This window comes from Raphanus sativus, chromosome 6 (assembly GCF_000801105.2).
Source record: "Raphanus sativus cultivar WK10039 chromosome 6, ASM80110v3, whole genome shotgun sequence".
Taxonomy (NCBI): domain Eukaryota; kingdom Viridiplantae; phylum Streptophyta; class Magnoliopsida; order Brassicales; family Brassicaceae; genus Raphanus; species Raphanus sativus.
The window spans coordinates 28,545,805-28,563,244 of record NC_079516.1 but is presented as its reverse complement, the minus strand read 5'-3'; the positions used below and the strand labels follow the sequence as shown (position 1 = coordinate 28,563,244).

The following is a 17,440-nucleotide window of genomic DNA, read 5'->3' as shown; positions in this document are numbered from 1 at the left end:
ACCCGGAAAGACCTGACTCGAACCCGACCCGAAATTTTATAATACCCGAATGAGGTTTAATTTCAAAACCCAAAAAGCCCGATACTAGAAAGAACCGATCCGTACCCGAATGAGTACCCGAACGTCCAGGTCTAATGAGTATTTTTGTTTAGAAAATTAAACTTTATTTTTAATGAATTAATTTGGTATAACTCTGATAAATTAATTTTATTATGTGGTTAATTTTTTAAATATAAAATTATATACTTTTAATAAAGATTTATACTTTTCAATGAAAAATGTAATTTTTTATGAATGTTTAAATTATATTAAAAAAAAGAAAAAACATAATAATTAAGTGATTAATTTTTGTTTATTACACAAAATATTAAAAACGGAGGAAAATAAATTATTTGAACTTGTAGAAAAAAATAAGAATTGGATCTGATTTCTTAATCGGCCCAAATAGCCCAAGAGAGATCTGATGTGGGCAGTGGGCTGTAACAAAAAACAATGACACAATGTAGAAGTGTTATTAATATTACTTGATTGCCCTTAATGAAATATGCAATGTTAGTAAAGAAAATGGTATTTTTAATAAAAAAACCAATAGGATCATGCTATAATAGTATAGATTTTAAACATATATATTATACATTATATTATTTTAAAACTTACGCATATGTATTCTGTAATAAATGACTTTAGCAAATGACTTTAATATATATTGTTAAAGTATAGCGTGTAGTATTGTTAATAATATAAAATGTTTATTTGTCCGATTGGTGAACGAATTTAAAAAAAAATTATTTAGTAATTAACGGAAGTGATAAAGGGTTATAAAATAGTGTAAATCTAATTATATAAAGTGGCGTGAAAAAGCTGAGCTAGTAACTTCTGTAGTGTTTGGTAACGCTATTAATAACAAAAAGATAGAACGGAGCGAATCTGTCACGGTTTAACATCTTATATTTTGGAACATAAAAAACTCCTAAAACCTCGTATATAATGGGACAGAGGGAGTATTTTCCTATCTCCTAGACTATATTTGCCGAAGTGATTTTGACGCATGTCCTCTCTATAATCAATTTTACAAAACAAATATGACATGACTACTGAAATTGATGACATGACTTCCGGAAAAATATGACATGGATAATTTTATTTAATGTTGATTTATATTTTTGGCAAACTTTATAGAATATGGAAATAATATATATATATATATATATATATTACATTTAATATTGATTTATATTTTAGGTAAAATTTTTAGAATATGGTAATAACTCATGAATCTTAATAAAATAAAATATTAAATATGACTATATAGATTTCAAAATAATATTCAATTTTATTTCTATAATTATAAAATTATTATGTTAAAAGTTTCAAAAATTTCTACAATTTTTTTAAACTATAAATTTTTAATCGTAATATCATTAGTTTCTTTAGATATGTAAAATATAAGATTATAAACAAAGCAAAGCGATTGACTAGACATAGTAATTGAGATAAACATTTTTGTTGCATTTAGGCTACATTTTTGTAATAATCCATCATTCATACATAGTATTTATACGTATAACGTAAATATATATATATATATATATTACATATATGTATATATTATATATAGGTATGTATATATTACATATATGTACGGTTTATTAGGGTTATTCAGGTTAATCGGGTATTACCCGACCCGAATCCGAATCCGACGGATAAATAAAATCATATCCGGACGGGTAGATAAAAATCATATCTGAACGGGTAATTAGGATAACCCGAATTACAATAACAATACTCTATTTTGGTTTGTGTCGGTTCGGATCGGTTCGGATTACCCAGATTGAACACCCCTAGTACTATTTCTAATAAGATTTGATTAATTAGTTAGTTATAATGTGTTTACACGTATAAAAATCTAATCAGTTGAAATATGCCTGACCAACTGACACTTGTCACCATCTTAGTTTTATACTATTTTAACACTTGTCAAAATCTTATTGGTAGATTGACATGTGATATTACCTGTATACGCACACCAATTAACCTAATGTGCACACTACCACAATCAAATGGTATATCCATGTAGCACCATAGGATCGAGTACACAGAGACCAACGATTACACTTTATTTCTATGGGATCAAAATCAAGCTAAGAAAAATATGGGGTTTAATTTAAGTAGTGACGTGCAAGTAAAGTAAATGATTGCAAAGAGTAAATTCAAATTAAATAGAAGCCAGTCTAGGGTTACTTCATCGGGTGTTAATACTTGTGAGCTGAACAATTATTCAAGCGCTAATAAAACAGGTCCATAACTCTGATCACTCAATTAGAACAGTCAACTGTCGTGGTACTGCTCCGTATGCTGATCGATCTTGATACCTAAACTCTTGTTTGGATCAAGACGCGACAGAAAGAAATATAGATCAAGTCCGATAGGTTCACTAAAGACCCTAATATCTACTTTTGCCGATTAGGGATGCTAGGCTTATTCATACATGTCTAGCAACCTATTACACGGTTAATGAATAGATTAAACCTAAGTTCATACAATAAATGGCCAGATTAATGCAAGCAGTAAGGATGGATATGAATGAAGACAATATAATGATTCACTTATCTATGTTTAGCTCATGTGATTAACACCCTAGAACCCTAGACAAGTTAGCGACTACTCAGCCATGACACAAGAGATCAAAGACATGGATACTGAATAATGCTGTATAAAAATAACAGAAACGAAGAGAGGGTTCAGGATAATCTTCTCTAGGTGAGAGAGATGGAGCCTTCTCCCTTTACAAAGTAGCAAATCCTCAAATCCTAAAGTATCCAATGGTTTCTTGTGTCTAGAACTATGTTGCACGGAAGCGTAGATAAGCCCACGATTCATGCACCGGAATCGGAAGCTGGGACGGAATCGTTCGGAATCGTTTGGAATCGCTAGGGAAATGTGATTCCCAAAAGCAAGCAATTGGAATCGCGAAGGGAGCGGACGATTCTGTGTTGGAACCGTGACTCGTCGTACGTCAGAACAGTCGCCATTCCGATGATACAAAAGAAATAAGACGATCATGTGTCTTAGTTTTATACCTTTTGTTTGGGCTTCTATTTCTTGCAATATTTGTTCGATAACAACCACAGCCTCTTATAATATTTTTTTTGTTAACCAGCCTCTTATAATATAGAAATGGGTCAAAAATATTAAGATATAATAAGTTCATGCATATCGATAAAAATACACAAATATTAAAACATATACTATAAACTATCTTTATGCATTGAAATTTTTATTAAAGATATAAAAGATTTCAAATATATTGTGTCAATTATTTATAAAGTATTAAAAATAATTAAAATAATAATTTCTTTTACACTTAATTTATGTGCATCTCAAAGTTTTAATATAAAACCATTTCAAAATTATTATAAAATTTAAATTACATAATTTTTTAATAAATCTTTATTTATATATATATATATATATACGAATATACGCTTCCAACACGTACCCGCTTCCTAATTTTTTTTTAAATTCTCGCTTCTGCGCTTCCATACGCTTTCACTTCCACGTACCTGCTTCCGTTTCCATGTAACATAGGTCTAGAATTGCGTAGAATAATAATAGAAAACAGAAAAATAAGTTATAAGAAAGCCACAGGCGGCTGGGAAAAAAAGATGAGTTAATTAGGGCAAATTCCGAGTGTCTTGTAGTTTCCTTAAATATCTCTGCCGCTGGAATAGACACTTGGGTGTTCCGCTCGATCGGGAACAGTCATCAGACTGTTCTGCGTGAAAATCACCAATTTGCACTCTTTTCTGCCTCTTTTGCTCCAACAGGTCCATCTCCTATCCAGTGCAACTCCAGACCTGTAATGACTCGAAAATGACTAGAAAGACTCAATAAATACTTGAAAACCAATTGGAAAACATTGTTAGAATGTGCCAAAAACACAACATATCAATTCCCCAAGACTTAGATCCTTATTTGTCCTCAAAAAATGACAAGTATCAAGAACAGGGAGAAAGTTTTGAAAGTGTGAGAACTCTCCTATCATCAGCAACTATACTTTAACAACGAATCTCTGAACCATACAAGCAGTAAAACTAGGACAACACACCCTTACCGAAACCCCACTGACTGCTGTTCAAAAATCGGCTCCATACTCTACATCTCAAACCTGAAAAAGCAACACTATCGAGATAGAACTCCCTAGATTCATTTAAGAGCAGCGTGAGCTTCTCATCACAGGCACTATTCAGGGTAAACGGGCTAGGTATGGAACAGGCTAATTTAGTGGTGGAGTTAAAAAGTGTTTAGGGGTTCCCATTTTTGTAGTGGATGCAGGATATCACGCAAAATAGCAAGAGAGGACGGATCCATTGATGTCCACAGCCCCTTACTCATTTTTACTCTCTCTGGAACGACTGTTCTTTGTTCGGGAACAGTCATCAGACTGCTCAGCTCGTTTCCCTCTACATGCTCTTCAAAAATTGGTACCAACTCCTTACTCGTCCTTCCCAGTGGCTCGTGTTCCTTTGAATTCATCTCCTTCTCCATCACTATATGATAAATAAAATGAAAGACATAGAATTTTTTTTATTCTTTTTATTTTTATAAGTACAAAAAGAGATAATTAGGTGACGAAGAAGGAGCTAACAAGTAATGTTAAGGATGCCACTGGTGAATCTGATTTGCACCATTCTGGTTCTCCACCCCTGCTCTTGCGCAATTCATTGGTTATGGAGCGGTTGCTCCCTTAATCTGCTTGTTCTCCTTTCTGACTGAATTTCTGCAGCAGTAACGAGTACGAGGCTGCGTTGATCCTTTCCTCTCCGACCTTTTTGCACATATCTCCACATATGAAACTGAAAAACAAAATGCATGAAGGTGGAATAAAGGCTTAGGTACAAAGTAGGAACTAGCTAAAGATGAGCTAGCCACTCAGAACATCAAGATTGGTAAAAAGAATAAGAAGTCCTGAGTGTAGGTCTCGTTTCCCTGATCTGGTGCCCATAACAAGAAGAATTGCAGTCATTATTATGTTGAGTTAAGTCTACCCAGTGTAACCTGATAGGCCGAGAACTTCTGGAAAGTCAAGTGAGATATGTCAGGGTGTTTCAGGTCCACATGTGTGTCTTTCGTCACTGCTAAGGTCACTGAATAAGATAACTAAAGCACGAGGTGGTTAATTGCAAAATAAGGTCCTAATTCCCACAAAGTTTTGACTAGATCCTAAAAACTGACTCAAGCTGACTCAAAAGGAAAACAAAAGAATGAAACGAGTTAGTAAACGACGAAAACCCTCCCCTAGACTTATTTCACAACGTCTCGGTGTGAAAATAAATCAGAGAGAAGGTGAAAACAAGAATAAATATTTTTTTGGTCGAGAAACTTACCTAAGTGGAGCTGGCAAGTGGAGCGGCGCTCCACAAAAATTCTGGGTGATCTGTCGTCACATTGGCGCCTGGAGCGGCTGCTCTTGACGGAGAACATGATGTTCTGTTTCTGCAACCCAGAATTTTCCGAAGCATCTCGGACTTTTCTTCTTTTTGACCTGAGACTCAATAAACCAAAACCAAAAATAAGAAAAAACGAAATCATAATGATATTTACACTCACCAGTGGGTTGCCTCCCACCAAGCGCTTGGTTTAAGTCACTAGCTTGACTTGGTGACAGGGATCAGTCAGGTTGAGCATGAGGGCTTGTTTCAAAACAAGCTCCACAATCAGACATGTTCAGCTTCAAAACTCTTCCCAACAACCCTGGTCACGAATGGTGCCATAAGGGACTGTTGTGGAAGAATTTGCAAAAGCTAGAGTCACCTGAGAAGGCTCATCATCAACAATGCCCAGCTTGTCTACAATCGCCTTTAAGACAAGATTCAGACTAGACCCGGAGTCACAAAGAGCATCCTTGAATTCCACTCCAGCAATGTAACAAGAAAAAACAAACTTCCCAGGGTCATCAATCTTAGGCAACACCTTCAGTAGGTGTAGACAGTGCTTTGGTATAGAGGACTTTAATCTCCTCTTGAGCCTCTCTGCCGAGCATCTTCGAATGCAAGATCCTTAGGAAGCCTTCTCACCATCTTGTTAAAACCTGCCAGCTGCTCTTCACTAATGGAATCCATCAGATGTCTAGGTGGAACTGGATAGGGAACCTTTGGAGCATAGACTCGCACTGGTGGAGTATCAATAGATTCGTCGGGAGCAGTCAGTTCAGATCTAGCAGGGTACTCTGCTCTTTTTCTACGCCTAGAGCAGTCTCAGAAAACGGCTGCTCCTTTTCTTTTCCCTTAGCTTTCTCATGTCTCAGCTCTGTTGCATTACAGTGCTCGGTCGTAGGATTGATCACACTCTTTTCCCGAAGAGTTTGAGCAAGCTGAACATCAATCCTCCTTATGTGGCACCACACAGTATCATATTTTGTATTCAGCTCAGTGTAAATGTTGTCCATCCTGGTGTTGATGTCTGTGTTGACCTGATTCAGTGCCTTGACCTGATTCAGTGCCTTGACCTGAATTTTCTGGCTCTGGAGCATCTGTTGCATCATGATGTTGAGGTTTTTGAGCTCATCTTGCGGAACACCCGCGGCTGGAACAGCTTGCTGAAAGTTCTTCACATACCATTGTCCTCTGATGTAGCTGATCTCTTGTTGATCGTTCCTTCTTTTCAGTCTCGGGAGCAACCTATTGGATCCTATTAGCTGAGCTGGGAGCCACGTTCTTAATCACCTCAAACGCTCCATCAGTGGTCTGAGTCATGAAGTCTCCATTGCTCGAAGAATTTAGAGCACTTTTGTACTCCCAGTCTACTCCATCATAGAACACGCCCAAGAGGTAATCATCTTCAAATCCATGGTGAGGGCACTCTCTGCGATAGTCATTGAATCGCTCCCATGCGTCGTAAAAAGGTTCATCAGTGAGCTGTCTGAAGGAGGTGACTTGTTCCTCAATGCAGCAGTTCTTGCCTTCGTGTAGAAGTTGCTCAAGAACGATGACCTGACCTACTCCCACGAAGTAAGAAAGCCAGGAGGGACCGAATTTAACCACTGTTCTGCTTTTCCATCAAGGGAGAATGGAAAGAACATGCATTTGATGTAATCTGGTGGAACACCATTCGCACGACTGAAGTTGCAGACATTTTCAAAGCTCTCAATGTGCTCTATTGGAATCTCTGCTGGGAGTCCATGGAACACTTTCCTCTGCACCAGAGCAATCCAAGCGGGCTTGATCTCAAAGTCCTGCTGAGTACAGGACGGAGGAACAATGGCAGAGCTCATAGTAGGGATGTCACACGGAAGGTTTCTCTCCCCGATCGGAACAGTCTGCGCTGCCTGTTCCTGCTGTGCGAGAGCGGCCTGTTGTTGAGCTAGGATGGTCTGCTGCATTTGATGCATCTGTTGTTGCATCAGTGCCATTGCATCAGCGAGATCATCCTGATGGCCGTGATCACTCATGGTGGTGTTAGTCGGTCTTGACTGTTGATTGTTCTGTCTTTCTAACCTTGCGAGCTCCTGGTTGCTGAGTGTAACTAAATGTACTTGTGAGTTGCTCCGAGTATGTCTACTGGTCATGCACCTGGAACATTAGCTGCAACAAAGAGAAAAGAGCAAGTTAGAGGTCTTAGACTAAATAAATAACCGAAAAATAAAGGTAAAAATATGGTCCCCGGAAATGGCGCCAAATTGATATTACGTTTGGTACTGCTCCCTATGCTGATCGATCTTGATACCTAAACTCTCGTTTGGATCAAGACGCAACAGCAAGTAATAGATGATAACCCATCTTCATGTTTGTTGTATATTAATTTGGAGACATCGGGTGTTGTGCATGTTAGTAACAAAACTAAATTTTTGGGTAATATTAGATTACCCATTATACTACTTTACTAGATGATAACCCGCGCCTTGCGCGGAATGAGTCAATTAAAGACGGGTATTTGGGTATCATTTGGTTTAGTTTGGTTATGTTCAATTTGAATTTTTGTAGAATTAGTTTCGTTGGGTTCGGATCTTTGCAGATTCGGTTTGGGTTCTGATAATCCATTTACATTTAGAAAAATAAAGTTCATATATACTTTTAGTTTCTCAAAATCTATAATAAAAATAATATGTAACATATAAATTTGAATAATGTATGCCAAAAAAACTTAAACTTAATATAAAAATTGGTTTAGTTTAAATATTTAGATATAAAAGCATTAGATATTTTAAGTATTTTTGGTATTTTAAGTATAGTTTAGGTATTTTAACAATGACTTTATTTGTATATATTTCCAAGTATTTTGGAAAACATAGAAAATCTTATATATTTTGTATATTCTTTTAGATATTAAATTTAAAAATAATTAATATATTTAAGTATATTTTGGTTCAAATACACTTGGACATCTGAAGAATTTTGATTCGGATCGTATTTGGTTTAGGTATCTAAATACCAAAAAATTTAACCAGTCTGGATATCTAACCAATTTTTGTTAAATTTCAGTACTACTTTTCATATTGGATTTGGTTCGGTTTGATGGATTCAGATTTTACCAACCATATATTTTTATTGTAACAAAATTTTAAACGAAAGTGATGATGGTAATATTCATTTTGGGTATGCAACAATTTATAAACCAAAACACATTATACTATGAACTAAAAAAATGTTACTATTTTAGATTGTCAAAATCAACACTTCTAAATTATTCTTTCTCGGTGTTGTGACGAAGAAAAAATAGGTTAGGGTTAGGAAAGCAAACTCATTGTACAATCCATGTTCTCGTTAGGTGATTTCAATAGTTTCTAAATAAATCTTCGATGTATCGATCTCTTGAATTTTTTGAAAAAATTAATTAATAAGATCTTATACCTGCCAAATTTATTGTTCTTTAAGCAGGATGAATAGTCAACTTTTGGACAGCAAAATATCTCTCTAAAGCCGGGAAAGAAGTCACGATTAAATCCGTAGCATCAGCTACTCCGACTTTTCCAATGTCGTGTTACCTCCTTCCTAAAGGACTGTGTAAAAAATATCCAGTACAAATGCAAACGTTTGGTGGAGCTCTGGCTCTAACTCAAAAGGTATGCATTGGATATCATGGGATAAATTATGTCTCTCAAAGAAGGAAGGAGGAATCGGATTCCGATCTCCCGAAGAATTTAACCTAGCCTTATTGGCTAAACAACTTTGGAGATTAGAACAGAATCCAAATTCCTTACTTACGAGAGTCCTTAGAGGAAGATATTTCAGGAACTCTGTGGGAACCGAAATTTGCACCGTCAAATTATCGTATAAATAAGGAAACTAGGAAAACCCTAATTTCCTAGAGGTCATGGATTTCTGCGGAGCCAACGACAAGTGACCAAATAGACGCAGAAAATATGAGAAGATAACAAAACGAATTTAAAAAGAACAGTAGATCTTATTTTGAATCTGCGTAAGAGCATTGCGGGCATTACAAGGGATTATAAGGGCTTTAGCCGCAAGTGCTGTCAGCGAGTTATCTACCTCTAGCGACCTAAAACCTTAAACCTAGTTGAGTCGCAGCTCGATAACAAAATACGAAAAAGATACAGAAACGGTTTTTGATTGATTTCGGACTGAACCTTATTAAAGGCTGCCTACATACCCCTTTCAAGGATCAAGCCGAACGTAGTTCAATTGATAGAGCTGGACAAGAGATCGAACTGCCTGGGCGAGTTCGTCTAGTAATTGAGCGCCAGTCATAGAAACCGAACTTGTCGAGAATAAAGCCTAAGTTTCCAAGTGCCGAGAATTATGAGTCTAAAGGAGTTGTCCCCTCTTTTTATGCCTCTCGCCTTGAACTCCTTATATACTCCCTTCTAGGTTGGTTTACGCCTTCCTCTTTTGCCCTTAAGCCGTCATAGTCCAAAAAATGGAGATATTCCATTTTTCCGATCTTCATGATTATCTGCGGAAACTTTACATTTATCCGTGGAAACTGATATTTATCCTCCAAGCATAAACCGTCGCAAGGTTTATGGGTTTTTCAAGAAATCGTAAGTGGGCCTCGAATCAAGTTTAGGACTCTTTGGGCCGTCTTTTGATTCAAGACGTTTGTCACGATTTCTCCGATAAAGTTAATTTTCCGCGGTTTTATCGTAAACCAAACTGATGATCCCATTTGATCGAGAAATCAAGAAATGGTTAGTCGTGGCTTGTTTCTGAGCTCGGTCGCTATAGCGACCGAGCTTGTGTTTGAGCTTCGTCGCTATAGCTACCGAGCCGGACGTTCCCTTGGTTGCTCTGTGATGACTGAGCTGTGTCCTCGCCGTTTATCGATCTTTCGTTATTTCAAATGATCGCGCTTTAACGAGAATACGATTTAGTCGTAGAGTTCTTCGTAAGGATTCGATCTTTACGATTTCTTTCGTAAAGAAAACAAATATGTATATTTTTATCGAATGTTTTGATATTAACTTCGTCATCAACACGAACCACTGGAGCTTGTTTCGATGCTGCGGACAAATCTTTTCAAGAATTTTATCGTAAAAGTTAGTTGAAGTAATTTTTACGAGAATTATCTTTTTCGAGAAATATTTTCGAACGTTAATTTCGTTGTGACCGTTTTCGTTCCGAGCTTGGTTGCTATAGCGACCTAGCTTGTTTCTGAGCTCGCTCGCTATAGCGACCGAGCTAGTTTCCGAGCTCGGTCGCTATAGCGACCGAGCTTTGTATGGAGCCCGGTTTCTATAGCAACCGAGCTAGTTTCCGAGCTCGGTCGCTATAGCGACCGAGCTTCGTATGGAGCCCGGTTTCTATAGCGACCGAGCTAGTTTCCGAGCTCGGTCGCTATAGCGACCGAGTTTGTTTCCAAGCTCGGTCGCTATGTGTTCGAGCTTGGTTGCTATAGCGACCGAGCCGGACGTTCCCTTGGTTGCTCTGTGATGAATGAGATGTGTCCTCGCCGTTTATCGATCTTTCGTTATTTCAAATGATCGCGTATTAACGAGAACACGATTTAGTCGTAGAGTTCTTCGTAAAGGTTCGATCTTTACGATTTCTTTCGTAAAGAAAACAAAGATGTATATTTTTATCGAATGTTTTGATACTAACTTCGTCGTCAAAATGAACCATTGGAGCTTGTTTCGATGCTGCGGACAAATCTTTTCAAGAATTTTATCGTAAAAATTAGTTTAAGTAATTTTTACGAGAAATATCTTTTTCGAGAAATATTTTCGAACGTTAATTTCGTTGTGACCGTTTTTGACCCCAACAAACTCCCATCCATTCAAAGCACCCAAAGCCTCGAGACCATCCTATGGATGGAGAAGTATTATGGCAGCAAAGGACCTAGTCAACCAAGGACTTAGACCTACAATTGGAACAGGGGAACATACACTCGTTTGGGAGGACCCGTGGTTACCAGATGAGACCGCCAGGCCCCCCGATTAGAAACTACTATTCTGTAACAAAACTCAGAGTGTCTGATCTAATCGACCCGGTCAAAAAGGAATGGGATCCTGCCAAACTCAGGAACCATCTACACCCCAATAATATCCCATTGGTTCGTAGCCTACACCTCAGCAGAAATCCCAAACCAGATGGATATTGCTGGAACCTGTCCACATCTGGGAAATACTCTGTCAAACCAGATAGTGAGACTGTATTTCGTAATCAACTTCCTTCTCTTAATCCACTGAAGCAAAAAAATCTGGAAAATTAAAACGGGGGAAAAACTCAACCATTTTCTTTGGCAGATTTTACCGGAAGCGGTTGCGGTGAACGAAAGACTCTTTAAGAGATATATTGGGAACAATCCTAGCTGTCCAAGATGTGGCCATACGGAGGAAAAAATTAATCACATGATTTTTACATGCCCTCCAGCTATGCAATGCTGGGCCCTCTCATCAGTCCCATCGGCACCAGGAATTTTCCCTTCAGAGAGCCTATACTCAAATATGAACTACCTAATTTCCAGGGCTAATATTGGCGGAGATATGGAGGAATTAATCAGAGTCTTTCCTTGGCTCATTTGGTATATATGGAAAGCACGGAATGAAAAACTTTACAATGGTAGAGAATTCTCACCAGTGGATACAACAGATTTAGCACTAAAAGAGCGTAATGCCGGGTTCCTGGCCAACGAGACCAATTATTTACTTGCCGTATAGATGGATCTTGGAAGAATGACAGTACCACAAGTGGAGTAGGATGGATTCTACAGCTCCAAGATGGTTCTATAGACCTCCTCGGCCTTCATGGCTGTCATAAACTAATTTCGCCACTACATACAGAACTAAGAAGTCTGGTATGGGCACTGAAAGGATTATCTCGTCATCAGAGATTCTATGATTACTTTGTCACTGACTCTCAAGAGTTAGTAATAATGATTGCAAACCCGGAAGATTGGCCAGCTTTTGCAGCTGAGCTCAATGAATTTCATGCCCTGTGGACGTCCTACCAGGGTGGAAGAGTGGTATACCAACCCAGATCCAGCAATACTCAAGCAGACTTCCTTGCAAGACAATCTCGAGCAAGGAACCGTGTTTTCTTGTATGTTAACACGTCGGTGCCTCATTGGATAGACACCAGAAACTCGTCCTTCGCGGATTCGTACTAAGATTATTCTTTGTACTCCTATTGTGATAAAAAAGCAGGATGAATATTATGTACAAACTATTTTACGTATTAAATGTTTTTACATATTATGAAATAATAAAAATATATTGAATAATTAAAAATTCAGTAATTGTTACATATATAATTAAATTGGTGCAAATAATAAATAAATTTATTAATTCAGACAAACACTTTTTCTATTTTTTATCAGTTGTATTTTCTTATAAAAAACATTTAGAATCACTGATAACAAAAAATATTTTGTGAGATGTTTAATAGCTCTAGTAATTTATAAATTTAAAAACATTCAATGCAATGTTTAAAATCTAAATCTTAAGTTGTCAATATTTGTTCAAACTTTTTCTCGAAAAAATTCAAAGAAAATGTTGAAATCAAAATAATTATGTATTTTTATATGGTATATAATTTATTTCAAACAATATATATATTAATATATATTAAATAAGGTTGCCTACTTACATAATTTTGTAATCATTTGTATCTTGCTATAACAGAAATTTTAGACCATTGATCACAAAAAATTCAATGTGAGATTTGTAACAACTTTAGTCATTTATAGTCGTTTTTAAAAATTCAAAATATAACATATACAGAAAAATCTAAATTTTTATTATTTAGTTTATGTGGTTGTTTAATTTATTTAATAAGTTATAATTTTAGGAAGAATAAATTATTTTAATCAAATATTTATTATTCAAAATCATAAATTGTCATATATACTTTAAGAGTTTTTAAGAGTTAGTTTAATTATCATTAACTGTCATATATATATGGGATTTTGTATGTTACATATTTAAACACCTAACATAAAAATATCATTGGATAAACTCATAAGTTCCAGCAATAATTCAAAGTACATAACAACTTCTACTTCATTATTGTAAAAATAAATAAATGAAAAAGCTTCCAATATAACAAAATTTCAATTAGTCTACAATGTATGGCGTCCCCTTTTGACCCTTTTTTTTCTTTTCGCTTATGTACTCTCATAGTCCGTCCTTTTTTCTGAACAAACTCTCATAGTCCGTCCCATTTGTTCTTTACGTCTCTCATTCATATACTTTCTAAAAAGTGCATTTGGCTTAATTTGAACAAAAATGAAAGGAATTTGTAAAATATATTGAAATCGTTTTTTTCTTCATGTAGAATTTAGTTTAAAGAAAGCTTTTGACGTATACATTCATGAAAACATTTTGAATTCGACTTCCTGCATAGAAAGAAACTGTCTTTATACGTCTACATTCATGGTGCGGGTTATTACCACTGTCCACTTCGAAAACTCCAGTCACCAGATTCAGAACTCTTTCTACTATGTCTCAATACTGTCTTCTCCGCGAAGGTACTTCTCTCTACTCATATTCATTCACCATTGTTGAAACTCACTCATCTCCATGTTCCTCATCTTCTTCAACCTCCTTTCGCTGCTCTCCGTTTAACTCCTCTCGACCGTTCCCATTCTCCACCTCTCCGGTATGCGGCCAACCAAACTTCCAGATCCAATGCTCATCTCCACCCGCAACCATCTCAATAAAAAACCTCACTTTCTCTCTCATCCATTACCCCACCCTCTCCTCCTCCCTCACCCTCTTTCCACAGCTAGAATCTCTAACCAAAACAACTGCTCCTCACTCTGGTTCTTCTCCTCCTCCTCCCCTAACCGGTTTATCAACTTAACTGGTTCTCCTTTCAGAGTCTCTGACTCTTCTTGCTCCCGTCTCTCTCTCTCTCCTCCGTCCTTGCTCCCCTCTAACGCTCCCAAACTTCAGCCGCTGTCCTCAAGACTGCAAACTACTAAAGAACCCAGGCGGATCCTCAACGGATGAGAATCAACCCACGGGTCGTTATCCTAGAAAGGCTAGCAATTCTCTTGACCTTCCTCCAAGTTTCCTCAGCAGATTCGAGTTCCAAGTCGAATGGGACGAGTCTCAAGACCCATACTTCGCTAAATGCAGAGACTGTCGGGTTGGAGTCTGCAGGTTCAACACAACCCACCCGAATCAAGACTTCATCTGTTACTCCTCTCAAAGAGAGACAACAACAACAACAACAACGACACAGTGCTATGACTCATCTTCGATTTAACATGTCTCTTCTTCGCTATCTCCGTCGAGGTAGCCATTTTCCGATCAAGAAGAGCGAGCTTTTGGGCGAAGAAGACCCAGCCGCTCTCTTCTTCCTCCCTCCTCCCCCGTCTTCACCTTCGAGGAGTTCAGTTTGTTATGTATTGAAGTTTACGTGATTTGTTTACATGATTTGTTTAAGAAGATTTTTAAGGAATGTAATGTTTGCATTACTCTCATCTCCAATTTCAGAGTTCTTCACATGAAACGAAAACGCCGATTCATCTTCCTTCTGATTACCACCCACCGATCCTCTGTAGAATCCTTCTTCTTCTTCTTCTTCCACCTCTGCTGCTTCGTCTTCACGCCCTTCTTCTACAGTCGGAGTTGGTGGAAAACAATCCCAATCCAAATTTCAGGCTCCAGGCAACGCCTCATTTCCCCTTTCTCCATCGCATAATTTTTGTGACAAACGTTCTCTGCTTGACACGTATGCAATTTCTTAAATAAAAGCTTCTCAAGAAGCCACGTCAGACGCACCGTTAAGGAAACTCTTAAAAATGCTTCTCCTTTAATATATAGGGGATACCCTTTTCAGGTAATTCGTAGAATAGGATAGTCAGTAGTTGTCGAAACGTTAAAGTCAACCAGAGTAGATTTCACACACTTTTAAAAATACCATTTTCAAGATATATATATATATATATATATATATATATATATATATATATATATATGTAAGATTTTCTCTGGTTACGGACCGTTGCAGCATGTATAAATAATTTGTGTTTTCAAACTCATTGTTGTAAAATAGATGCTGTGAAAGCTTATTATTACTCATGACCAGAGGTCTATATTTATACAAGTATTAGACCGTCATAGTTAGACCGTCATAAGATAAATGGAAAACTAGTTTTTCCTAATACAACAAGGAAAAGGTAAATACAATAATGGAAAGAACACATGAAATAGAAATATGGAAACTATCTATTTGCTGCCTCTCTCCTCTCCTTGGCGCCTAGAACAGTATCATCGGGCCTGGTATTGGATCGTCCACCAAATGATTTATAACACTCCCTCTTTGACGCCATAACCGTTCAGGATTCGTAGTATGCTTAATGGTTCCTCATTAAAACCTTACCAAGAAAACCAAGTGGGACAAAACCTGGTGAAGGAAAAAGAGTACAACACAAACTACTCCCCCTGATTTGAACATCACTTGCTGAATAGATCTTCTGAACTGTTGATGTAGGGATACCTCTTGTTGAATTGTAACTTGAGTTATCTTGTAGCTCTCATATCTTCTGGAACTTCATTGAGACATGGTCAAGACGTGCATTTTTGCTGCTGACCACTCTATGTCCTGATCGGACGGATGGTACTCGACCAGTACTCAGATGGACCTCTAATATGCGATCGAACTTTACTCGCAGGTCCTCTCATGTCCCACGGATCCTTTAATCACATGGCTTTGCCATACCGTGGACACTTTAATATATATTTAGTCATCGACCCAAACACATACGAACCACTTGGCTTCTCACGGACATGCCTTTGTCCATTCGGACATACATCACCCGTATGTGCTAATGTCTTATCCATTATAGTCGATCTTTCTTTATTTTTCGATCCATGTTGAGTTATAGACCTTGTCTATACTCGTCAATAACTCATGAGTGTATAAGGTCATGTCATTAATAATCATTGCTGCAATGAGTTTTATAATCTCATCAAACTATAGATCTGCAGTCAAATACACTCATGGACCTTATACATGGATATCGATCTTTCTTGCTTTCAGCAATGCCATATCCATTTGGCCTCGACCATACATACTTTTGGTCACCCTCTTGGGTCATTATGGTATGTGTGCTGCGATGATGTTACATGTTTTGGTGTTAACATATTAGTCATCTTTCATGGGCGATTGGGATGGATTGGAGCCGGACACAACCTTTGATTGGTATGGTCGTGAGCCTTAATGGTTTTCTTTGCCTTTTTCATATGACCATCTCCCATTACACTATGTAATTTGTGGCGTGCTGATACATACACACACACGGCTATGATCTCTACTACAAATCATTGTAGTCCCATCATATATAAAACATAGCCTGTCTAAGAATCAATCGATAACTTGTATCATTGATAACACTTAACCTTTTTTAGGTTGGTTTATTATAAACACAAGGAATTTCTTTTATAATGATATATGGGCTGATTTGGATTTTTTTTATAGAACTCCTTTACTAAGTATTACTTAGTCTATCACATTATATGCAGCTGCTTTTGTTTTAGTCCATAAGCAGCTTAGGAACGATGTTGTTCTTTTAGAACTTTCTTTCTCATCTTTCTGGTACCTTGATACGGCTCAAATTACCCTATGAGTGCCTTACTCTCTCAAATAAGAGGTTCAGCTGTAGTACTTAGGGATCAGATCACGAGGAGCTAGGGAACCAATTAAATCTAATTAATTAATCAATCCTAGGTGAAGTTGGTTATTATCATGGAAATATAAATGACAATCCTAAAATGAGCAAGGTAATTGCTCTAACTAACAATATGATAGTTGTTTAAATGATAATGAAGAGTTCTAGACTTAGGGCTATTATTTAGGAATGGAGATTATAATATCTATAAATGCCTAATAAGTTGCTTGCATGATATTAAAGAACTCAGCCGCTTAACACCCAGTGATGTCTCACTGGTTAAATAAATAGATCTCTGATCTCAACTGTCGTCTGTTGACCAGAAAAAGAGTTGATCGATGTCCTTTAGAGATATCGAGCGATACAC

The 17,440-nt window shown here is 37.1% G+C and overlaps 1 non-coding gene across 1 annotated transcript; it reads left to right on the top strand.

The window, feature by feature from the left end:
• The first annotated feature begins 6,843 nt into the window (after positions 1-6,843).
• Positions 6,844-6,949, top strand: LOC130497233 (small nucleolar RNA R71). The gene has a single exon (XR_008936242.1). It is a non-coding gene; the product is annotated as a small nucleolar RNA R71 (small nucleolar RNA).
• The last annotated feature ends 10,491 nt before the right edge of the window (positions 6,950-17,440 follow it).